A 25844-nucleotide genomic window follows, 5' to 3' on the forward strand; every position below is an offset into this window, starting at 1 on the left:
ATAATACATTGCCAATTGGTGGTTTCTAAAAGATGACAATGAAAGCTCACCAGATCAGGTTTACGAAACCATTGAAAACCTACCTTTTGAACACCACAGTAATGCATAATAAATTTGGAGCTAAAGCCAGCCATATACTTTAGATGGCTACTGGACCAATGCTGGTTCTGCTGACAGGCTTGTAGGCCGTCTGGTTCGGCTGAGCACTTATGTGTTCTCGATGAGAAAGCCACCGATGGACATCTCTGCCGGCTGTTTATCTCTTGGAGAGCAAAGCAATCGGCAGTCCGAAATTAGTCATGTCTGATTGAAATCTCTCTCAGCGATCAATAGACTGGCACCCCCATACACATTGTAGTGTTAGCTGAACCCTTGTATATCCATAGACATTTATTGTGTATTTGGGCCTTAACCCAGCACAATGGGATTAAAGTGTAGACTTTCAGTTTTAATTAATGGTGTTTACAAAAATGTTGCATTAACTGACTAGGAATTACAGCAATTTTTTTACATAATCTTATCATAGTCACAGGCTCAAAAGTAAATGGTCAGTTGACTGATAAGCCATCTTATGGTGTGGCCTGTTAACTCATTATTTTGTGACATTTTAAAGATATAAAGAATCTGAAGTTGGTTCGAAGTGTTGAATTTTGATTTTTAGGCTCTTCATCATTACTCTAAATTTTTGGTCTAGAGTTGTCAATGCAAATGAGAGACATTAACAGAGGTCATATTAACAATTTTGTACACTCTCTAAATAAAGAAATAAGCTGGCAAGCTCAAGCCCAATAACACCAATAGGCATGAAAGAGCATGGAAGTCAACTAAAGTGAATGATCATATACTATCAACAATGATCACAAAATTTTCAATGACTATCAACCACTTTCCATCCAGGAAAGCACACTTGTCACCTTGGAATTTTACAGTGAGTCCTTTAGCAGTCATATACATTACAGATGTCAGTCATGTTTATAGACTGAGAAAATACAGCATGTCTTTTACTGGTACTGTTAAATTCTGTCAATTTGTACTGGGTCACTTGAGGATTCCATGTCCATTACCATCTGCATTAATTCGATTTCCATCATTTTGATAGATTGTTTCCTTGTTACTTAAGTCAAGCTCTATGAAAAAGCTTCTATCACTCGTTATGTGACTTGTTGCTCCAGACTTGATGTATCATCCCTTTAATGTTGGATTATTTGTTATTTAAATGTGCCATATGAGTTGTCTGCAAATAAATCAGACATTGTAATTTTGACCTTTTGTTTAGTCCCTTTTGAAAATTGTTTCGGTTGTTCTGCTTTCCACAGCTTTTCTTTGAGTCCAGTTTGTTGCATCTGAAACTTGCTTTAGTTTCCTTCTTGTGTAACTTTACATCCATCGATTCAAAAGTGATTCCACTGTGGTTTTCCGTTGCATACTTCTATGTTATTCATTTACTAGTCTGGTTCTTGCAAATTATAATGTCAAGTTTGTCTCTTATTTCTAGTACATTAATCAATGCACTGTATTTGTTAGGCAGGGCCAGCTCCAGGTTTTCGTGGGCCTCGGGCGAAAGAATCTCAATGGGCCCCTTTAACACATACCACGATTCATGGTGCACAGAAACGGCAGAGAAATATAGATATAGTACAATGACAATGACAATGACACTTCTTACATTACATGAATGATAACTATTGAAAATTCTACAAAAGCTCAGAAACCGGCAAATCCTTGCAGCACACAGTGTGTGACCTGGGGGGATTCAAAAGATTTCATTTTAGACCGGACAGTATAGTCCTCCATACAGTATTATGGGCACCACATAGTCCTCCATACATGATAATTAGGAGAAAGAACGGAGTACAAAGGTTAAGAATATACAAATATACAAAATTTTATTAAATATCATAAAAGTTGTAGAAGTTGATAAGCAAAATATCATATAGGAAATAGACAGTAGTTCCACACAGCATACAGCATCTCCACCACATCATGGATAATTTGTACGGAAAGTAAACCAATGCTTTCTCAAGGATCAGGAGTATATGGTGCCGTCCCATTTAAATGCCCGAAGGATCAGTCACATGGTGAGTCAGGTGGTCTGGGAATAGTGCATCTGGCCACGTGACCGGAAGTGGCTGCAGGACCTTAATGTAGAAAGCGTGTCAGCGGCGCATGCGCAAAGCACTGCCCATGTCACCAGCGCACACCCAAGCTGTCAGGCGCAACCGCGCATGCGTGGGAGCAAAAGCTCCCGGCCATGCGCAGGAGTCCTATAGATAGCCGGGCTCGCGTGGGACCGAGGATGGCATGATGCGCACATGCACCGCACTCTCCACTATACCACTCACGTAAGTATATGTGCAAGGTGGATCAAAGGACAAATAATAAGATATCCTAAGGTCACAACAGGAGTTAATGCAAAAGCAAATAATAACAAGAAGATAAAATTATGATATGTAGACATCCAATGTGCACCGCTGTGTTCATATCTTCATTTGATCCCATGATGAAAGATGCAAGGGCATTCATAGGGTGAGGTCGTCAGACACCTCATAGTATACATGAATACTAGTGAAAGATACAAAAACAAATGTGTTAAAAAGAAAATAAAAAACAACAGAAAAAAATAGAAAAAATTATGTAATCATATGTAACCCCCAAAGGGTTGAAGGAGATTACACAGGAAACTATTCATAAGAAAGAGGAGAAACTCAGGACCTCATTTAGGTCCCTAGGAGCCATGGTGTCAAATCTGGCAATCCACTGGGTTTCTTTTTGGGCCAGAAGTTTTTTAACATTACCCCTACTGATCCCCATGTGGACGACGTCAATGCTGCGTATCTTAAGTGACCTTGGGTCACAATTGTGTACAGCACGAAAATGTTGTGAAATGTTTTTAGGCTCAGACTGGTCGGTCACTATCTTGGCCGTGCCAATGTCCCTCACATGCTCGCGAACCGGTACTCTAAGTTCTCTTGACGTAAGGCCTATATATATCAGAGAACAATCACATATGGCATAATAGATGACATTAGAGGTACTGCAAGAAATGTGGTGTCTGATATTATATTCTTTAAGGTTATCAGCGCATTAGAATGAAGAGCATCGAAGGACATTGGCGCAGGCAAGACAGTGACCGCATGAGAAGCGACCGAGAGTAGGCCCCCTGGAGCCAAAAAAGTTTGGCTTGTCCAGGAGATAGTGACTTCTCAACAGGAGGTAACCCAAATTCCTTGACCTCCTTGGTGTCATTGAAGGTGAGTCCCCTAAAAAGTGTCCCAGGGAGGGCTCCATCCTCAATATGTCCCAATGTCTGCTTAATATATCTCTCATGCCCATCCATTCTTGATTGAAGGTAGAAATGAATCTGATCTTGTCCTCACTAGTGTTGAGCGAACATGCTCGACACTGCTCGTTACTCGCCCGAGCATCTCACTACTCGGGATGTTCGGCGAGCACCGAACATTTCCGGGTTACTCTGGCGGGAGCTCGGGTCTCCGCCCTGCACGTTTGGCGCTCTTTACAGAGCCAATGAACATGCAGGGATTGCCAGCCAGTCACTGTAATGCCACATATTTAAAACCGGGCGCCTCCACCTTGGACACAGTCGCTCCGGATCAGACAGTGTAGAGAGGGTGCTGCTGAGTTAGGGAGGGATATATTGTGCAAAATAGGTGGTGTAGGGTCTCTAAAGCCTGCCAAATCAAACAAACAGTCCTTCTCAGGACTAATATCCATCCCAGATATCAGGCAGGCAGGCAGGCTGTATAGGAGACGCAGTGGTTATACCAGCAAACGCTGCATTACAGTCCTGTGTGCTCCTGTTGGTCAAATTTCTAGACTTATCCCCCGGTCTCAGGGGCAAGGAAAAATCCTTTTTTTTTCATCTAAATCCTGTATTTTTTTTTTCCTCAGTCAGACAGTACAAATACACGTCTTATTAACCTTTTGGTATCCCCCCCCAAAAAAAATAATTGAGTGTGTCTGTGACTGTTCAGACACCAATATATCTGTTTAAAAGAGTCTGGTGTATGCCAGAAAAATAGAACTGTTGTTTTGCAGTTCCACGGGTCAAATCTCTGTATTATCCTGCTTTTGGCATTTTTTGCCGTAAAAAAAAACTGTAATAGTGTCTCCCTGACTGTTCAGACACCAATATATCTGTTTAAAAGAGTCTGGTGTAGGCCAGAAAAATAGAACTGTGGTTTTGCAGTTCCACGGGTCAAATCTCTGTATTATCCTGCTTTTGGCATTTTTTGCAGTAAAAAAAAACTGTAATAGTGTCTCTCTGACTGTTCAGACACAAAAATATATGTTTGAGAGATTCTAGTGTATGCCACATAACTATAACTGTGGTTTTGCAGTTCCACGGGTCAAATCTCTGTATTATCCTGCTTTTGGCATTTTTTGCCATAAAAAAAAACTGTAATAGTGTCTCCCTGACTGTTCAGACACAAATATATCTGTTTGAAAGATTCTGGTGTACGCCACATAACTATAACTGTGGTTTTGCAGTTCCACTGGTCAAATCTCTGTATTATCCACTTTTGGGTCTTTTCTACATAAAAAAAACAGTTTGAGTGTGTCGCTGACTGTTCTGCCCCAAATATATCTATTTAAAAAAGTCTGGTGTACGCCAGTAAATTAGAACTGTGGTTTTGCAGTCCCACGGTTCAAATCTCTGTATTATCCAGCTTTTGGCCTGTTTTATGTAAAAAAAAACAGTAATAGTGTCTCCCTGTCTGTTCAGTTACAAATATATCTGTTTAAAAGATTCTGGTGTAGGCCAGACAAATAGAACTGTGGTTTTCCTCTTCCACGGTTCTAATCTCCTTTTTATTACCCTTTTTCCATTGATAGTGCGAGTGTAAGCTATTTTACTTCATTTACAATGGGCAAGGCGCGTGGCAAGGGACGTGGAACTGGACGTTCTGGTGATGGTGAGTGTAGAGGATGGGGCCGTGGCCAAGGTGAAAATGTGCCACAACCAACAGCCACATCTTCTCGCTCCCACTTCTTGACCGAATTACTAGGGAAGCACACTACAATACCAGTATTGCGAACTGATCAGTGTGAACAGGTTATTAATTGGATAGCAGATAATACTTCCAGTTACCTGGGCACCACCACCTCCGGTCTGTCTTCCACACGGTCAAATCTTAGTAGCCGTGAGTCTCGACCGCATACTCATCCTCACCCTGATGCTCCTTCCTCCCACCATGCCGAGTGTCGTCAGACAGCAACTGATCCCACACTTGGACACTCTGAAGAGCTGTTCACTGGTCCATTTCCATATTTGTGCCCCTCGCCTGCTCCGCTTGAAGTGGTGGAAAAGGAGATCCCATTTAGCGATGCCCAAATATTTGAATAGCCACGGCCACAGGAAGTCGACGCTGGCAATTTGTCACAAGAGGTGGACGATGACGAGACACAATTGCCACAAAGTGAGGAGGAGGATCGTGGTGCGCAAGTGGAAGAGGAGGAGGTGGTGGATGATTAGGTAACTGACCCAACGTGGCAGGAGGACACGCAGAGCGAGGCCAGCAGCACACAGGGGGAGGGAGGCAGAGTACCCCAACAGGCAGGAAGAAGCAGTGTGGTGGCCGCACACAGAAGGCGGGCAACAAATCCCCATAACACCAACATGAGGGAAGTTGCCAGTACAACCGGAAGGTCTTCCAGAGTCTGGAATATTTTTAAAGACTCTGCTGATAACCCCAAAAAGGCCATTTGTACCACCTGCCATGCCAGCATCAGCAAGGGTGATAAAACTACCAGCCTGACCACCACCAGCATGATCAGGAACATGGCAGCAAAGCACTCGACTTTGTGGGGCGAACCTCAGGGTCCGCGACCAGTGTCAGCGGGTGTCACCACTGCTTCTTCCGCTGTTGTGCATGTAATAGAACCCCCTGTTGTGCGTGCAAGGCAATCCCCTGACCATACTGCATGCAAAGATGCCCCCTCCTCTCAGTCTTCACTTGTTATGGCAGTTTCTCAAGAAACAGCATCAACGTCCACGTCCACGTCCCACTGCAGCATTCAACTGTCCATATCCCAGAGCTTTGAATGAAAGCGCAAATTCGCAGCCAACGCCCCACAGGCCACAGTCCTAAATTCGCCCATTTCATGACTGCTTGCGTTGGAAATGCTGCCATTTAGGCTGGTGGAGATGGAATCCTTCCGCAACCTTATGGCGGTGGCCGTCCCTCAGTACTCAGTCCCCAGCCGACACTATTATTAGGGGGACAGACAGGGCAATCTGTCACAAAGACCGGGATCGCCGAACGGTGTGCTGCCTCCCTGGCGCTCGAGTCCGGCACATCGCGGATCGGGTTGACAGGTTACTGGGTGGGGCTGGCAAAGACCCAGTGGTCATGGTCCACATCGGCACCAATGACAAAGTGAGTGGTAGATGGAGGGTCCTTAAAAATGATTTCAGGGACCTAGGTAGGAAGCTTAGGGCAAGGACCTCCAGGGTAGTTTTCTCAGAAATACTACCAATCCCACGAGCCACACAGGAGCGCCAACGGGAAGTTAGGGAGGTGAATAAGTGGCTAAAGAGTTGGTGCAAGGCAGAAGGGTTTGGGTTCATGGAGAACTGGCCGACTTCGCGGTCGGCTACAGGCTCTACCATAGGGACGGGCTGCACCTCAATGGGGAGGGTGCAGCGGTGCTGGGGAAGAAGATGGCTAATAGGTTGGAGGAGTTTTTAAACTAGAGACGGGGGGGGGGGAACCAAGGAAATAGGTGGGATGTGAGGCAAACAAGGGGGAAGGGGAGAAGTGAATATAATGAGGGTGGAGAGGGGGGTGGGGATAGTACAGTTAGATCGTTAGAGAAGAATAGAATGCTAAATAACCCCAAAGTTTTATCTTGCATGCTGACCAACGCAAGAAGCCTGACCAATAAGGCGGATGAGCTGCAGGCGCTTATATCGGAGGAGAGGTATGACATCGTAGGTATAACAGAGACTTGGCTAGACAATAGCTACGACTGGGCGGTAAATTTATTAGATTATAGTTTATTTAGAAGGGACCGGAAACAGGGGAAAGGCGGAGGAGTCTGCTTATATGTAAAGTCATGTCTAAAACCCAGACTAAGGGAAGATATAGGAGAGGGAGAAGAGGGGGTCGAGTCCATGTGGGTAGAGATAGAGGGAACTAAAAATAATAATAAAATATTACTGGGGGTCTGCTATAAGCCACCCAATATAACAGAGGAGAATGAGAATCTGCTATTAGGACAAATAGACAAAGTAGCAAAACATAATGAAGTGAGTGTAATGGGGGATTTCAACTACCCGGATATTGACTGGGAAACAGAAACCTGTAGATCTCAGAAAGGAAAAAGGTTCTTGACAAATATTAAGGATAATTATCTCTCCCAACTAGTGCAGGAACCAACGAGAGGGAAGGCCGTGTTGGACTTAATATTGACTAATAGGCCTGATAGAATAACTGAGGTACAGATAGGGGGGCACCTAGGTAATAGCGACCATAATATTATCGACTTCAAAATGCCCTTCAGTAGGGTTATCAATAAGGGAACAACAAAAACATTAAACTTTAGGAGGGCGAAGTTTGATCAGCTGAAAGAAAGCCTTCAACTTATTGACTGGGACAAAGTTCTTAATCAAAGGAATACGAATAGTAAATGGGAAACCTTCAAAAGAATTCTGAATACTCAGTGCGAGAGATATATACCGTATGGGAATAAAAGGGCCAGAAATAAGAGGAAACCAATATGGTTGAACAAGAACATAAAAGGGGCGTTAAATGGCAAAAAAGAGGCATTCAAGAGATTTAAACAGGAAAACAGTAAGGAGGCACTAATGTGTTACAAGGTAAAAACGAGAACCTGTAAAAAACAAATAAAAATAGCGAAGGAGGAAACAGAGAGACGTATTGCTAGGGAAAGTAGATCAAATCCCAAACTGTTCTTTACGTATATAAATAGTAAAAGGATTAAATCGGATAATATTGGACCGATAAAAAGTGAGGAAGGCAAAATCATAGAGAAAGATGAAGATAAAGCTAATCTATTAAATAATTTTTGTTCGACAACTTTCACAAAGGAAATCGAACTAACAGGAGAAATGAGAAGTGACAAGCTTAATCCTCCACTAAGTATGACTAATCTAACCCAAGCTGGGGTACAGAAACGCCTCAGTAACATTAAAATAAACAAATCACCAGGACCTGATGGCATACACCCACGGGTACTAAGGGAACTAAGTAATGTGATAGACAGACCGTTATATCTTATATTTAAGGACTCTGTTGAGACTGGGTCTGTGCCACTTGATTGGCGACAGGCGAATGTAGTGCCAATATTCAAAAAGGGAGCGAAAAGTGACGCCGGAAACTATCGGCCGGTGACTCTGACGTCCGTTGTGGGCAAAATTTTTGAAAGCTTCATTAAAGAGGCAATTTGATGCTAATAATCTTTTAATCCCGAACTAATATGGATTCATGAGGAATCGCTCCTGCCAAACAAACCTGATTGACTTCTACGAGGAGGTTAGCTCTCGAGTAGATGAGGGGGAACCAGTGGATGTCGTGTATCTCGACTTCTCAAAAGCGTTCAATAGCGTGCCACATAATAGGTTGGTATACAAAATGAGAATGATGGGGCTGGGGGAAAATGTCTGCAAGTGGGTAGCTAATTGGCTAAAGGATAGAAGGCAGAGGGTGGTTATAAATGGAATATACTCAGATTGGGTAAGCGTCACTAGTGGGGTACCACAGGGGTCTGTACTAGGCCCAATGTTATTTAATATCTTTATTAACGACATAGTCAACGGGATAAATAGTAAAATATCAATATTTGCAGATGACACAAAGTTATGTAAAACAATTAATACAAAAGAGGACAGTGCAGACCTACAGAGGGATTTGGATAAGCTGGGTAGGTGGAGCATTAAATGGCAAATGAGGTTTAACGAGGAGAAATGTAAGGTCATACATATGGGAAGGAAAAATGGAAGTCACCAGTACTCACTGAATGGGAAATCATTGGGGAATTCAGAGATGGAGAAGGACTTGGGCATCTTGATTGATAGCAAACTAAATTGGAGTGCCCAAAGTCAGGCCGCTGCTGTAAGGGCAAACAGGGTAATGGGATGTATCAGAAGAGGTATAGCTGCAAAGGATGAGAACATTATTCTTCCACTGTACAAAGCACTGGTCAGACCACACTTGGAATACTGTGCTCAGTTATGGGCCCCAATATATAGAAAGGATATAAATGAGCTTGAAAAGGTACACAGGAGGGCAACAAAATTAATAAAGGGAATGGAGGGACTGCAATACCCAGAGAGGTTGGCAAAACTAGAACTATTCAGCCTGGAAAAGAGAAGGTTGAGGGGGGACATAATAAATGTGTACAAATATGTTAGGGGACAGTATAGAGATCTTGCCCAGGATTTGTTCAAAAGGAGGGATATTACGGTAACAAGAGGGCACTCACTAAGACTGGAAGAGAAAAGGTTTTAGCACCAGCATAGGAAGGGGTTCTTTACGGTAAGAGCAGTGAGAATATGGAATTCACTGAGTGAGGAGACGGTAATGTCGGATTCACTACACCAGTTCAAGCGGGGACTGGATGCATTTCTAGATACCAGGCAGATTTCAGCATATACTTAAAAATAAAATAAAATAGTAGGTTGATACAGGGATTTATTCTGACTGCTGGTTTCAGAGTCGGGAGGGAATTTTTCCTCAGGTGAAGATTGGCCAAATCATTTGGGGTTTTTGCCCTCCTCTGGATCAACTTTAGCAATTACAGAACTAACAGGTCGAACTTGATGGACGCAAGTCTTTATTCGGCTTTACAAACTATGTTACTATGTTACTATTTCACCCGGTGTGCCATCCCCGCACTACACAAGCATTTGTCCCAAAACATCTGCCGTGCCCTCAACAACGCAGTTACTGGGAGAGTCCACCTGACAACGGACACGTGGACAAGTGCTTGTGGCCAGGGACGGTACATCTCCCTGATGGCACACTGGGTAAACATAGTGGAAGCCGGGACCCAGTCGGACCTTGGGATGGAACACATCCTCCCCACACCGAGGATTGCGGGCCCTATGTCAGTCAGAGTTGTCCCCACAGTGTACAGCTCCTGCGCATCCTCCTCCTCCTCCTCATGTTCAGCCTCCATCTCAGATATCACCACATCAGTTACAAGCTGGAAGCACTGCAGTACTGCCTCAGCCAAGCGGCAACATGCTGTGCTGAAAATAAGCTTAGGTGAATCAGGTGATAAACCTCATAATGCTTGTGAGTTGTGGACAGCTGTGAAAGAGCAGGCAGATCTGTGGCTGAGACCGCTAAACCTACATCCAGGCATGGTCGTGTGTGACAATGGCTGTAACCTGGTGGCGGCTCTGAGGCGAGATCACACACGTACCATGCCTGGCTCATGTGCTTAACCTTGTGGTTTAGCGGTTTCTTAAATTGTACCCCGAGTTGCCAGATCTGCTTGTGAAAGTACTCCGCCTGTCAGCTCATTTTCGCAAGTCGGCTACAGCTTCCGCCGCCCTTGCTGTGTTGCCGCAGCGTTTGCAGCTTCCGGTACACCGACTGGTGTGTGATGTCCCCACACGTTGGAACTCTACCCTCCACATGTTGCAAAGGATTTGTGAGCAGAAGAGAGCAGTTGTGGAGTACCAGCTGCAACAAGGCCATCGATATTAAGGTCAGACTCCACACATAAGACCTCAGGAGTGGACCTGGATGTCTGACATATGTACCATCCTGACAAACTTTGAGGAGTCCACCAAGATGGTGAGTGGCAATGACGCCATCATTAGCATCAGCATCCCACTTGCCTGTCTTTTGCAACTCTCTCTGCAGAGAATTAAAGAGGAGGCATTGCAGCCAGAGTATGATGAGATGGATCAAGAACCCGTAATGGGCGATTACACACAGCCCAGCCTCATCTCATCCCAACGTGCATTGGGGGACAATGAGGGAGAGGAGGAAGAACAGGAGCTGGTATCATGCGCTGTAGACGGTAGTACCTGTATAACTATCAAACAGTCGGTTCAGCGTGGGTGGCCTGAGGACAGGGGGGAGGAGGAGGAGGAGGAGGAGAGCATGGTCAGTCGTCATCTTGGTGAGGACACGGAAGTCTTGCCCGTTACCAGTCTGGCACACATGGCTGACTTTATGTTACGCTGCCTTAACCGTGACCATCGCGTTGCCAAAATGTTGGGTGACAGTCATTACTGGTTGGTGACACTTTAGACCCCCGCTACAAGGAGAACTTTCACTCTCTTATTCCTGAGGTGAAGAGGTCTACAAAAATGGGGCAGTACCAGAAGGCCCTTGCTGCCGAACTGTTAAAAAAATTCCCATCTGAACACGCTAGCGGCAGAGGTCACAGTTCGTTGACCAACCAAGGCGTACAGGCGAGAGAGATGCAACTCCAATCCAGCAGAGGCAGGGGAACACTGTCAACATTCTGGGACAGTTTTCTGAGACCCCCCCAGCTTACAGGCCCTGAGGTGGGGGGTACTCACACAAGGAGTGGAAAGTTTCAAAAGATGGTGAGGGAGTACCTTGCCGACCGTACCAGTGTCCTCCGTGATTCCTCTGTGCCTTTTAATTATTGGGTATCCAAGCTGGACACTTGGAATGAACTCGCTCTGTACGCCTTGGAGGTCCTGGCCTGCCCTGAAGCTAGCGTATTATCGGAGCGTGTTTTTAGTGCCGCCGGGGGAATTATAACTGATAAGCGCACTCGCCTGTCAACTGACAATGCTGACAAGCTGACCCTTATCAAAATGAACAAGGGCTAGATTGGGCCAGACTTCTCATCACCACCAAATGACAGCAGAGTAACATAAAGTCAAATCCACTGTGTTATTTCGGAAGGTGTATTCCCATGCACCACTTCACACCCAAAAAATGGGTATACGCCTCCTCATTTCGGCTGTATTTTTCTCTTATCCTTATCCTCAGCCTCCACCACCACTATACCACCAGGGTGACCGTGGTCCGTGTTTCCAGCATTGCAAGTTCCTCCGTCCTAATTTTTGGCAGCTTTTGCTTGGAAGACATAGGCAAAGACTATGGGAGACCCACTCCCCAATAATGGGAATAATGTTTTTAATATGCTGTACTGCATGGCTCTTGTAAGGGGCATGAAAACCGTTTTGTTAAGCTACTGCGACCTGCACCATTTTTCACAGGGCCATTGATATTGTCTTTTCATTCCACAGCGACCTCCACGTTTCTTCCAAGGGGCATTAAAACCATCTTGCTAAGCTACTGCGACCTCCACGTCTCTTCCAAGGGGCATTAAAATCGTCTTGTTAAGCTACTGCGAAACCACGTCTCTTCCAAGGGGCATTAAAACCGTCTTGTTAAGCTACAGCGACCTCCACGTCTTTTCCAAGGGGCATTAAAACTGTCTTGTAAAGCTACTGCGACCTCCACGTCTCTTCCAAGGGGCATTAAAACCGTCTTGTTAAGCTACTGCGACCTCCACGTCTCTCCCAAGGGGCAGTGATATTGTCTTTTTATTCCACTGCGACCTCCACTTCTCTTCCAAGGGGCATTAAAACTGTCTTGTTAAGCTACTGCGACCTCCACGTCTCTTCCAAGGGCATTAAAACCGTCTTGTTAAGCAACTGCGACCTCCACGTCTCTTCCAAGGGGCATTAAAACCATCTTGTTAAGCTACTGCGACATCCACGTCTCTTCCAAGGGGCATTGAAACCGTCTTGTTAAGCTGCTGCGACCTCCACCACTTTTCCAAGGGGCATTGATATTGTCTTTTTATTCCACTGCGACCTCCACGTCTCTTCCAAGGGGCATTAAAACCGTCTTTTTAAGCTACTGAGACCTCCACGTCTCTTTCAAGGGGCATTAAAACCGTCTTGTTAAGCTACTGCAACCTCCACGTCTCTTCCAAGGGGCATTAAAACCGTGTTGTTAAGCTAGTGCGACCTCCACGTCTCTTCCAAGGGGCATTAAAACCGTCTTGTTAAGCTACTGTGACCTCAACGTCTCTTCCAAGGGGCATTAAAACCATTTTGTTAAGCTACTGCGATCTCCACGTCTCTTCCAAGGTGCATTAAAACCGTCTTGTTAAGCTACTGCGACCTCCACGTCTTTTCCAAGGGGCATTAAAACCGTCTTGTTAAGCTACTGCGAACTCCACGTCTCTTCCAAGGGGCATTAAAACCATCTTGTTAAGCTACTGCGACCTCCACGTCTCTTCCAAGGTTCCAAGGGGCATTAAAACCGTCTTGTTAAGCTACTGCGACTTCCACCACTTTTACAAGGGGCATTGATATTGTCATTTTATTCCACTGCGACCTTCATGTCTCTTCCAAGGGGCTTTTAAACCGTCTTGTTAAGCTAATGCGACCTCCACGTCTCTTCCAAGGGGCACTAAAACCGTCTTGTTAAGCTACTGTGACCTTCACCACTTTTCCAAGGTTCATTGATATTGTCTTTTTATTCTACTGCGACCTCCATGCCTCTTCCAGGGGGCATTAAAACCGTCTTGTTAAGCTAGTGCTACCTCCACCATTTTTCCAAGGGGCATTGATATTGTCTTTTTATTCTCCTGCGAACTCCACCATTCTTCCAAGGGGCATTAAGGCCGTCTTGTTAAGCTACTGCGACCTCCACCACTATTCCCAGGGGCATTGACATTGTCTTTTTATTCCACTGCGATATCCACGTCTCTTCCAAGGGGCATTAAAACCGTCTTGTTAAGCTACTGCGACCTCCACATCTCTTCCAAGGGGCACTAAAACCGTCTTGTTAAGCTACTGTGATCTCCACCACTTTTCCAAGGTTCATTGATATTGTCTTTTCATTCTACTGCGACCTCCATGCCTCTTCCAGGGGGCATTAAAACCGTCTTGTTAAGCTAGTGCGACCTCCACCACTTTTCCAAGGGGCATTGATATTGTCTTTTTATTCCACTGTGACCTCCACGTCTCTTCAAAGGGCATTAAAACCGTCTTATTAAGCTACTGCGACCTCCACGTCTCTTCCAAGGGGCATTAAAACCATCTTGTTAAGCTACTGCGACCTCCACGTCTCTTCCAAGGGGCATTAAAGCCGTCTTGTTAAGCTACTGCGACCTCCACGTCTCTTCCAAGGGGCATTAAAACCGTGTTGTTAAGCTAGTGCGACCTCCACGTCTCTTCCAAGGGGCATTAAAACCGTCTGGTTAAGCTACTGCGACCTCCACGTCTCTTCCAAGGGGCATTAAAACCATCTTGTTAAGCTACTGCGATCTCCACGTCTCTTCCAAGGTGCATTAAAACCGTCTTGTTAAGCTACTGCGACCTCCACGTCTTTTCCAAGGGGCATTAAAACCGTCTTGTTAAGCTACTGCGAACTCCACGTCTCTTCCAAGGGGCATTAAAACCATCTTGTTAAGCTACTGCGACCTCCACGTCTCTTCCAAGGTTCCAAGGGGCATTAAAACCGTCTTGTTAAGCTACTGCGACTTCCACCACTGTTACAAGGGGCATTGATATTGTCATTTTATTCCACTGCGACCTTCATGTCTCTTCCAAGGGGCTTTTAAACCGTCTTGTTAAGCTAATGCGACCTCCACGTCTCTTCCAAGGGGCACTAAAACCGTCTTGTTAAGCTACTGTGACCTCCACCACTTTTCCAAGGTTCATTGATATTGTCTTTTTATTCTACTGCGACCTCCATGCCTCTTCCAGGGGGCATTAAAACCATCTTGTTAAGCTACTGCGACCTCCACCACTTTTCCAAGGGGCATTGATATTGTCTTTTTATTCCACTGTGACCTCCACGTCTCTTCAAAGGGCATTAAAACCGTCTTGTTAAGCTACTGCGACCTCCACGTCTCTTCCAAGGGGCATTAAAACCATCTTGTTAAGCTACTGCGACCTCCACGTCTCTTCCAAGGGGCATTAAAGCCATCTTGTTAAGCTACTGCGACCTCCACGTCTCTTCCAAGGGGCATTAAAACCGTGTTGTTAATCTACTGCGACCTCCACGTCTCTTCCAAGGGGCATTAAAACCGTCTTGTTAAGCTACTGCGACCTCCACGTCTCTTCCAAGGGGCATTAAAACCATCTTGTTAAGCTACTGCGATCTCCACGTCTCTTCCAAGGTGCATTAAAACCGTCTTGTTCAGCTACTGCGACCTCCACGTCTTTTCCAAGGAGCATTAAAACCGTCTTGTTAAGCTACTGCGAACTCCACGTCTCTTCCAAGGGGCATTAAAACCATCTTGTTAAGCTACTGCGACCTCCATGTCTCTTCCAAGGTTCCAAGGGGCATTAAAACCGTCTTGTTAAGCTACTGCGACTTCCACCACTGTTACAAGGGGCATTGATATTGTCTTTTTATTCCACTGCGACCACCACGTCTCTTCCAAGGGGCTTTTAAACTGTCTTGTTAAGCTAATGCGACCTCTACGTCTCTTGCAATGGGCATTAAAACTGTCTTGTTAAGCTACTGCGACCTCCATGTCTCTTCCATGGGGCATTAAAACCGTCTTGTTAAGCTACTGCGACCTCCACGTCTCTTCCAAGGGGTATTACAACCGTCTTGTTAAGCTATTGCGACCTCCACCACTTTTCCAAGGGGCATTAAAACCGTCTTCTTAATCTACTGCGACCTCCACCACTTTTCCAAGGGGCATTGATATTGTCTTTTTATTCTACTGCGACCTCCACCATTCTTCCAAGGGGCATTAAAACTGTCTTGTTAAGCTACTGCGACCTCCACCACTTTTCCTAGGGGCATTGATATTGTCTTTTTATTCCACTGCGATCTCCACATCTCTTCCAAGGGGCATTAAAACCATCTTGTTAAGCTATTGCGACCTCAACGTCTCTTCCAAGGGGCATTAAAACCGTCTTGTTAAGCTACTGCGACCTCCACGTCTCTTCCAATGGGCATTAAAACCGTCTTGTTAAGCTACTGCGACCTCCACGTCTCTACCAAGGGGCAATGATATTGTCTTTTATTCCACTGCGACCTCCATGTCTCTTCCAAGGGGCATTAAAACCATCTTGTTAAGCTACTGTGACCTCCACGTCTTTTCCAAGGGGCATTTATACCGTCTTGTTAAGCTACTGCGATCTCCACTACTTTTCCCAGGGGCATTGAAATTGCCTTTTTATTCCACTGCGACATCCACGTCTCTTTCAAGGGACATTAAAACCGTCTTGTTAAGCTACTGTGACCTCCACCACTTTTCCAAGGTTCATTGATATTGTCTTTTTATTCCACTGCGACCTCCACGTCTCTTCCAAGGGGCATTAAAACCGTCTTGTTAAGCTAGTGCGACCTCCACCACTTTTCCAAGGGGCATTGATATTGTCTTTTTATTCTACTGCGACCTCCACCATTCTTCCAAGGGGCATTAAAACTGTCTTGTTAAGCTACTGCGACCTCCACATCTCTTCCAAGGGGCATTAAAACCATCTTGTTAAGCTACTGCGACCTCCACGTCTCTTCCATGGGGCATTAAATCCATCTTGTTAAGCTACTGCGACCTCAACGTCTCTTCCAAGGGGCATTAAAACCATCTTGTTAAGCTACTGCGACCTCCACGTCTCTTCCAAGGGGCATTAAAAAAATCATGTTAAGCTACTGCGACCTCCACGTCTTTTCCAAGGGGCAATGATACTGTCTTTTTATTCCACTGCGACCTCCCCGTCTCTTCCAAGGGGCATTAAAACCGTCTTGTTAAGCTACTGCGACCTCCACTACTTTTCCCAGGGGCATTGATATTGACTTTTCATTCCACTGCGACATCCACGTCTCTTTCAAGAGATATTAAAACTGTCTTTTTAAGCTTCTGCGACCTCCACATCTCTTCCAAGGGGCATTAAAACCATATTTTTAAGCTACTGCGACCTCCACGTCTCTTCCAAGGTGCATTAAAACCGTCTTGTTAAGCTACTGCGACCTCAACGTCTCTTCCACGGGGCATTAAAACCGTCTTGTTAAGCTACTGCGATCTCCACGTCTTTTGCAAGGTGCATTAAAACCGTCTTGTTAAGCTACTGCGACCTCCACCACTTTTCCCAGGGGCATTGATAATGCCTTTTAATTCCACTGCGATCTCCACGTCTCTTCCAAGGGACATTAAAACCATCTTCTTAAGCCTCTGTGACCTCCACGTCCCTTCCAAGCGGCATTAAAACCGTCTTGTTAAGCTACTGCGACCTCCACCACTTTTCCATGGGGCATTGATATTGTCTTTTGATTCCACTTTGACTTCCACGTCTCTTCCAAGAGACATTAAAACGATCTTCTGAAGCTTCTGCGACCTCCACGTCTCTTCCAAGGGGCATTAAAACCGTCTTGTTAAGCTGCTGCGACCTCCACCACTTTTCCCAGGGGCATTGATATCGTCTTTTTATTTCACTGCGACCTCTTCGTCTCTTCCAAGGGGCATTAAAATCGTATTGTTAAGCTACTGCGACCTCCACGTCGCTTCCAAGGGGCATTAAAACCGTCTTGTTAAGCTACTGCGACCTCCATGTCTCTTCCATGGGGCATTAAAACCGTCTTGTTAAGCTACTGCGACTTCCACCACTTTTCCAAGGGGCATTGATACTGTCCTTTTATTCGACACCGACCTCCACATCTCTTCCATGGGGCAATAAAACCGTCTTGTTAAGCTATTGCGACCTCCACCACTTTTCCAAGGGGCATTACAACCATCTTGTTAAGCTTGTGCGACCTCCACCACTTTTCCAAGGGGCATTGATATTGTCTTTTTATTCCACTGCGATCTCCACGTCTCTTCCAAGGGGCATTAAAACCATCTTGTTAAGCTACTGTGACCTCCACCACTTTTCCAAGCTTCATTAATATTGTCTTTTTATTCCACTGCAACCTCGACGTCTCCCCCAAGGGGCATTAAAACCGTCTTTTTAAGCTACTGCGACCTCCACGTCTCTTCCAAGGGGCAATAAAACCGTCTTGTTAACCTACTGCGACCTCAACGTCTCTTCCAAGGGGCATTAAAACCGTCTTGTTAAGCTACTGCGACCTCCACGTCTCTTCCAAGGGGCATTAAAATCGTCTTGTTAAGCTACTGCGACCTCCACGTCTCTACCAAGTGGCATTAAAACCATCTTGTTAAGCTACTGCAACCTCCACGTCTTTTCCAAGGGGCAATGATATTGTCTTTTTATTCCACTGCGACCTCCACGTCTCTTCCAAGCGGCATTAAAACCATCTTGTTAAGCTACTGCGACCTCCACGTCTTTTCCAAGGGGCATTAAAACCGTCTTGTTAAGCTACTGCGACCTCCACTACTTTTCCCAGGGGCATTGAAATTGCCTTTTTATTCCACTGCGACATCCACGTCTCTTCCAAGGGACATTAAAACCGTGTTTTTAAGCTACTGTGACCTCCACCACTTTTCCAAGGTTCATTGATATTGTCTTTTTATTCCACTGCGACCTCCACGTCTCTACCAAGGGGCATTAAAACCATCTTGTTAAGCTACTGCGACCTCCACGTCTCTTCCAAGAGGCATTAAAACCATCTTGTTAAGCTACAGCGACCTCCACGTCTCTTCCAAGGGGCATTAAAACCGTCTTGTTAAGCTACTGCGACCTCCACGACTTTTCCAAGGGGCATTAAAACCGTCTTGTTAAGCTACTGCGACCTCCACTACTTTTCCCAGGGGCATTGATATTAACTTTTTTTTCCACTGCGACATCCACGTCTCTTTCAAGAGACATTAAAACCTTCTTTTTAAGCTTCTGCGACCTCCACATCTCTTCCAAGGGGTATTAAAACCATCTTGTTAAGCTACTGCGACCTCCACGTCTCTTCCAAGGTGCATTAAAACCGTCTTGTTAAGCTACTGCGACCTCAACGTCTCTTCCAAGGGGCATTAAAACCATCTTGTTAAGCTACTGCGACCTCCACGTCTTTTGCAAGGTGCATTAAAACCGTCTTGTTAAGCTACTGCGACCTCCACCACTTTTCCCAGGGGCATTGATAATGCCTTTTAATTCCACTGCGATCTCCACGTCTCTTCCAAGGGGCATTAAAACCATCTTGTTAAGCTACTGTGACCTCCACCACTTTTCCATGGGGCATTGATATTGTCTTTTGATTCCACTTTGACTTCCACGTCTTTATCCAAGGGACATTAAAACCATCTTCTTAAGCTTCTGCGACCTCCACGTCTCTTCCAAGGGGCATTAAAACCGTCTTGTTAAGCTACTGCGACCTCCACGTCTCTTACAAGGGGCATTAAAACCGTATTGTTAAGCTACTGCGACCTCCACGCCACTTCCAAGGGGCATTAATACCGTCTTGTTAAGCTACTGCGACCTCCATGTCTCTTCCATGGGGCATTAAAACCGTCTTGTTAAGCTAGTGCGACCTCCACCATTTTTCCAAGGGGCATTGATATTGTCTTTTTATTCTACTGCGACCTCCACCATTCTTCCAAGGGGCATTAAAACTGTCTTGTTAAGCTACTGCGACCTCCACGTCTCTTCCAAGGGGCTTTAAAACCGTATTGTTAAGCTACTGCGACCTCCACGTCACTTCCAAGGGGCATTAATTCCGTCTTGTTAAGCTACTGCGACCTACACGTCTCTTTCATGAGGAAATAAAACCGTCATGTTAAGCTACTGCGACCTCCACCACTTTTCCAAGGAGCATTGATATTGTCTTTTTATTCGATTGCGATCTCCAAGTCTCTTCCAAGGGGCATTAAATCCGTCTTGTTAAGCTACGGCGACCTCCACCACTTTTACAAGGGGCTTTAAAAGCATCTTAATAAGCTAGTGCGACCTCCACCATTTTTCCAAGGGGCATTGATATTGTCTTTTTATTCTACTGCGACCTCCACAATTCTTCCAAGGGGCATTAAAACTGACTTGTTAAGCTAATGCGACCTCCACCACTTTTCCCAGGGGCATTGATATTGTCTTTTTATTCCACTGCGATCTCCACGTCTCTTCCAAGGGGCATTAAAACCGTCTTGTTAAGCTACTGTGACCTCCACCACTTTTCCAAGGTTCATTAATATTGTCTTTTTTTTCCACTGCAACCTCCACGTCTCTTCCAAAGAGCATTAAAACCGTCTTGTTAACCTACTGCGACCTCATCGTCTCTTCCAAGGGGCATTAAAACTGTCTTATTAAGCTACTGCGACCTCCATGTCTCTTCCAAGGGGCATTAAAACCGTCTTGTTAAGCTACTGCGACCTCCACGTCTCTACCAAGGGGCATTAAAACCATGTTGTTAAGCTACTGCAAACTCCACGTCTTTTCCAAGGGGCAATGATATTGTCTTTTTATTCCACTGCGACCTCCACGTCTCTTCCAAGGGGCATTAAAACCATCTTGTTAAGCTACTGCGACCTCCACGTCTTTTCCAAGGGGCATTAAAACCGTCTTGTTAAGCTACTGCGACCTCCACTACTTTTCCCAGGGGCATTGAAATTGCCTTTTTATTCCACTGCGACATCCACGTCTCTTCCAAGGGACATTAAAACCGTGTTGTTAAGCTACTGTGACCTCCAACACTTTTCCAAGGTTCATTGATATTGTCTTTTTATTCCACTGCGACCTCCACGTCTCTTCCAAGGGGCTTTAAAACCGTCGTGTTAAGCTAGTGCGACCTCCACCACTTTTCCAAGGGGCAGTGATATTGTCTTTTTATTCTACTGCGACCTCCACCATTCTTCCAAGGGCCATTAAAACCGTCTTGTTAAGCTACTGCGACCTCCACCACTTTTCCCAGGGGAATTGATATTGTCTTTTTATTCCACTGCGAATCCACGTCTCTTCCAAGGGGCATTAAAACCGTCTTGTTAAGCTACTGCGACCTCCACGTCTCTTCCAAGGGGCGTTAAAACGGTCTTGTTAAGCTACTGTGACCTCCACCACTTTTCCAAGGTTCATTGATATTGTCTTTTAATTCCACTGCGACCTCCACGTCTCTTCCAAGGGGCATTAAAACTGTCTTGTTAAGCTACTGCGACCTCCACGTCTCTTCCAAGGGGCATTAAAACCGTCTTGTTACGCTACTGCGACCTCCACGTCTCTTCCATGGGGCATTAAAACCTTTTTGTTAAGCTACTGCGACCTCCACGTCTCTTCCAAGGGGCATTAAAACCATCTTGTTAAGCTACTGCGACCTCCACGTCTCTTCCAAGGGGCATTAAAACCATCATATTAAGCTACTGCGACCTCCACGTCTTTTCCAAGGGGCAATGATATTGTCTTTTCATTCCACTGCGACCTCCACGTCTCTTCCAAGGGGCATTAAAACCGTCTTGTTAAGCTACTGCGACCTCCACGTCTTTTCCAAGGGGCATTAAAACCGTCTTGTTAAGCTACTGCGACCTCCAGGTCTTTTCCAAGGGGCATTAAAACCATCTTGTTAAGCTACTGTGACCTCCAGGTCTTTTCCAAGGGGCATTAAAACCGTCTTGTTAAGCTACTGCGACGTCCACTACTTTTCCCAGGGGCATTGAAATTGCCTTTTCCACTGCGACATCCACGTCTCTTCCAAGGGACATTAAAACCGTGTTTTTAAGCTACTGTGACCTCCAGCACTTTTCCAAGGTTCATTGATATTGTCTTTTTATTCCACTGCGACCTCCACGTCTCTTCCAAGGGGCATTAAAACCGTCTTGTTAAGCTAGTGCGACCTCCACCACTTTTCCAAGGGGCATTGATATTGTCTTTTTATTCTACTGCGACTTCAACCATTCTTCCAAGGGGCATTAAAACTGTCTTGTTAAGCTACTGCGACCTCCACCACTTTTCCCAGGGGCATTGATATTGTATTTTTATTCCACTGCGATCTCCACGTCTCTTCCAAGGGGCATTAATACTATCTTGTTAAGCTATTGCGACCTCCACGTCTCTTCCAAGGGGCATTAAAACCGTCTTGTTAAGCTACTGTGACCTCCACCTCTTTTCCAAGGTTCATTGATATTGTCTTTTTATTCCACTGCAACCTCCACGTCTCTTCCAAGGGGTCATTAAAACTGTCTTGCTAAGCTACTGCGACCTCCACGTCTCTTCCAAGGGGGTTTAAAACCGTCTTGTTAAGCTACTGCGACCTCCACTTCTCTACCAAGGGGCATTAAAACCATCTTGTTAAGCTACTGCGACCTCCACGTCTTTTCCAAGGGGCAATAATATTGTCTTTTTATTCCACTGCGACCTCCACGTCTCTTCCAAGGGGCATTAAAACCATCTTGTTAAGCTACTGCGACCTCCACGTCTTTTCCAAGGGGCATTTATACCGTCTTGTTAAGCTACTGCGACCTCCACTACTTTTCCCAGGGGCATTGAAATTGCCTTTTTATTCCACTGCGACATCCACGTCTCTTCCAAGGGACATTACAACTGTGTCGTTAAGCTACTGTGACCTCCACCACTTTTCCAAGGTTCATTGATATTGTCTTTTTATTCCACTGCAACCTCCACGTCTCTTCCAAAGGGCATTAAAGCCGTCTTGCTAAGCTACTGAGACCTCCACGTCTCTTCCAAGGGGCATAAAAACCTTCTTGTTAACCTACTGCGACCTCCACGTCTCTTCCAAGGGGGATTAAAACCGTCTTGTTAAGCTACTGCGACCTCCACGTCTCTACCAAGGGGCAGTAAAACCATCTTTTTAAGCTACTGCCACCTCCACGTCTTTTCCAAGGGGCAATAATATTGTCTTTTTATTCCACTGCAACCTCCACATCTCTTCCAAGGGGCATTAAAACCATCTTTTTAGCTACTGCGGCCTCCACGTCTTTTCCAAGGGGCATTTATACCGTCTTGTTAAGCTACTGCGACCTCCACTACTTTTTCCAGGGGCATTGAAATTGCCTTTTTATTCCACTGCGACATCCACGTCTCTTCCAAGGGACATTACAACCGTGTCGTTAAGCTACTGTGACCTCCACCACTTTTCCAAAGTTCATTGATATTGTCTTTTTATTCCACTGCGACCTCCACGTCTCTTCCAAGGGGCATTAAAACCGTCTTGTTAAGCTAGTGCGACTTCCACCACTTTTCCAAGGGGCAGTGATATTGTCTTTTTATTCTACTGCGACCTCCACGTCTCTTCCATGGGGCAAAAAAACCGTCTTGTTAAGCTACTGTGACCTCCACCACTTTTCCCAGGGGCATTGATATTGTCTTTTTATTCCACTGCGATCTCCACTTCTCTTTCAAGGGGCATTAAAACCGTCTTGTTAAGCTACTGCGACCTCCACGTCTCTTCCAATGGGCATTAAAACCGTCTTGTTAAGCTATTGTGACCTCCACCACTTTTCCAAGGTTCATTGATATTGTCTTTTTATTCCACGGCGACCTCCACGTCTCTTCCAATGGGCATTAAAACTGTCTTGTTAAGCTACTGCGACCTCCACGTCTCTTCCAAGGGGCATTAATACCATCTTGTTAAGCTACTGCGACCTCCACGTCTCTTCCATGGTGCATTAAAACCATCTTGTTAAGCTACTGCGACCTCCACGTCTCTTCCAAGGGGCATTGAAACCATCTTGTTAAGCTACTGCGACCTCCACTTCTCTTCCAAGGGGCATTAAAACCATCATGTTAAGCTACTGCGACCTCCACGTCTTTTCCAAGGGGCAATGATATTGTCTTTTTATTCCACTGCGACCTCCTCGTCTCTTCCAAGGGGCATTAAAACCATCTTGTTAAGCTACTGCGACCTCCACGTCTTTTCCAAGGGGCATTAAAACCGTCTTGTTAAGTACTGCGACCTCCACTACTTTTCCCAGGGGCATTGATATTGCCTTTTTATTCCACTGCGACATCCACGTCTCTTTCAAGGGACATTAAAACCAACTCTTTAAGCTTCTGCGACCTCCTCATCTCTTCCAAGGGGCATTAAAACCATCTTGTTAAGCTACTGTGACCTCCACGTCTCTTCCAAGGGGCATTAAAACCGTCTTGTTAAGCTACTGCGACCTCAACGTCTCTTCCAAGGGGCATTAAAACCGTCTTGTTAAGCTACTGCGACCTCTACGTCTTTTCCAAGGTGCATTAAAACCGTCTTGTTAAGCTACTGCGACCTCCACCACTTTTCCCAGGGGCATTGATAATGCCTTTTAATTCCACTGCGATCTCCACGTCTCTTCTAAGGGACATTAAAACCATCTTCTTAAGCTTCTGTGACCTCCACGTCTCTTCCAAGGGGCATTAAAACCGTCTTGTTAAGCTACTGCGACCTCCACCACTTTTCCAAGGGGCATTGATATTGTCTTTTTATTCCACTGCGACCTCCACGTCTCTTCCAAGGGGCATTAAAACCATCTTGTTTAGCTACTGTGACCTCCACCACTTTTCCATGGGGCATTGATATTGTCTTTTGATTCCACTGCGACCTCCACGTCTCTTCCAAGGGACATTAAAACCATCTTCTTAAGCTTTTGCGACCTCCACGTCTCTTCCAAGGGGCATTAAAACCGTCTTGTTAAGCTACTGCGACCTCCACGTCTCTTCCAAGGGGCTTTAAAACCGTATTGTTAAGCTACTGCGACCTCCACGTCACTTCCAAGGGGCATTAATTCCGTCTTGTTAAGCTACTGCGACCTACACGTCTCTTTCATGAGGAAATAAAACCGTCATGTTAAGCTACTGCGACCTCCACCACTTTTCCAAGGAGCATTGATATTGTCTTTTTATTCGATTGCGATCTCCAAGTCTCTTCCAAGGGGCATTAAATCCGTCTTGTTAAGCTACGGCGACCTCCACCACTTTTACAAGGGGCTTTAAAAGCATCTTAATAAGCTAGTGCGACCTCCACCATTTTTCCAAGGGGCATTGATATTGTCTTTTTATTCTACTGCGACCTCCACAATTCTTCCAAGGGGCATTAAAACTGACTTGTTAAGCTAATGCGACCTCCACCACTTTTCCCAGGGGCATTGATATTGTCTTTTTATTCCACTGCGATCTCCACGTCTCTTCCAAGGGGCATTAAAACCGTCTTGTTAAGCTACTGTGACCTCCACCACTTTTCCAAGGTTCATTAATATTGTCTTTTTTTTCCACTGCAACCTCCACGTCTCTTCCAAGGAGCATTAAAACCGTCTTGTTAACCTACTGCGACCTCATCGTCTCTTCCAAGGGGCATTAAAACTGTCTTATTAAGCTACTGCGACCTCCATGTCTCTTCCAAGGGGCATTAAAACCGTCTTGTTAAGCTACTGCGACCTCCACGTCTCTACCAAGGGGCATTAAAACCATGTTGTTAAGCTACTGCAACCTCCACGTCTTTTCCAAGGGGCAATGATATTGTCTTTTTATTCCACTGCGACCTCCACGTCTCTTCCAAGGGGCATTAAAACCATCTTGTTAAGCTACTGCGACCTCCACGTCTTTTCCAAGGGGCATTAAAACCGTCTTGTTAAGCTACTGCGACCTCCACTACTTTTCCCAGGGGCATTGAAATTGCCTTTTTATTCCACTGCGACATCCACGTCTCTTCCAAGGGACATTAAAACCGTGTTGTTAAGCTACTGTGACCTCCAACACTTTTCCAAGGTTCATTGATATTGTCTTTTTATTCCACTGCGACCTCCACGTCTCTTCCAAGGGGCTTTAAAACCGTCGTGTTAAGCTAGTGCGACCTCCACCACTTTTCCAAGGGGCAGTGATATTGTCTTTTTATTCTACTGCGACCTCCACCATTCTTCCAAGGGCCATTAAAACCGTCTTGTTAAGCTACTGCGACCTCCACCACTTTTCCCAGGGGAATTGATATTGTCTTTTTATTCCACTGCGAATCCACGTCTCTTCCAAGGGGCATTAAAACCGTCTTGTTAAGCTACTGCGACCTCCACGTCTCTTCCAAGGGGCGTTAAAA

General features: G+C 45.4%; 1 protein-coding gene across 2 annotated transcripts in view; it reads left to right on the forward strand.

Annotated features, from left to right (window-relative positions):
• The window catches only part of MTHFD2L (methylenetetrahydrofolate dehydrogenase (NADP+ dependent) 2 like), a 243454-nt gene that overhangs the window by 6343 nt on the left and 211267 nt on the right, over window positions 1–25844 (forward strand). The window lies entirely within an intron of this gene.

The sequence above is a fragment of the Phyllobates terribilis genome, unplaced genomic scaffold, assembly GCF_046119375.1.
Source record: "Phyllobates terribilis strain yellow unplaced genomic scaffold, ASM4611937v1 Scaffold_1__5_contigs__length_1240528914, whole genome shotgun sequence".
Classification (NCBI taxonomy): domain Eukaryota; kingdom Metazoa; phylum Chordata; class Amphibia; order Anura; family Dendrobatidae; genus Phyllobates; species Phyllobates terribilis.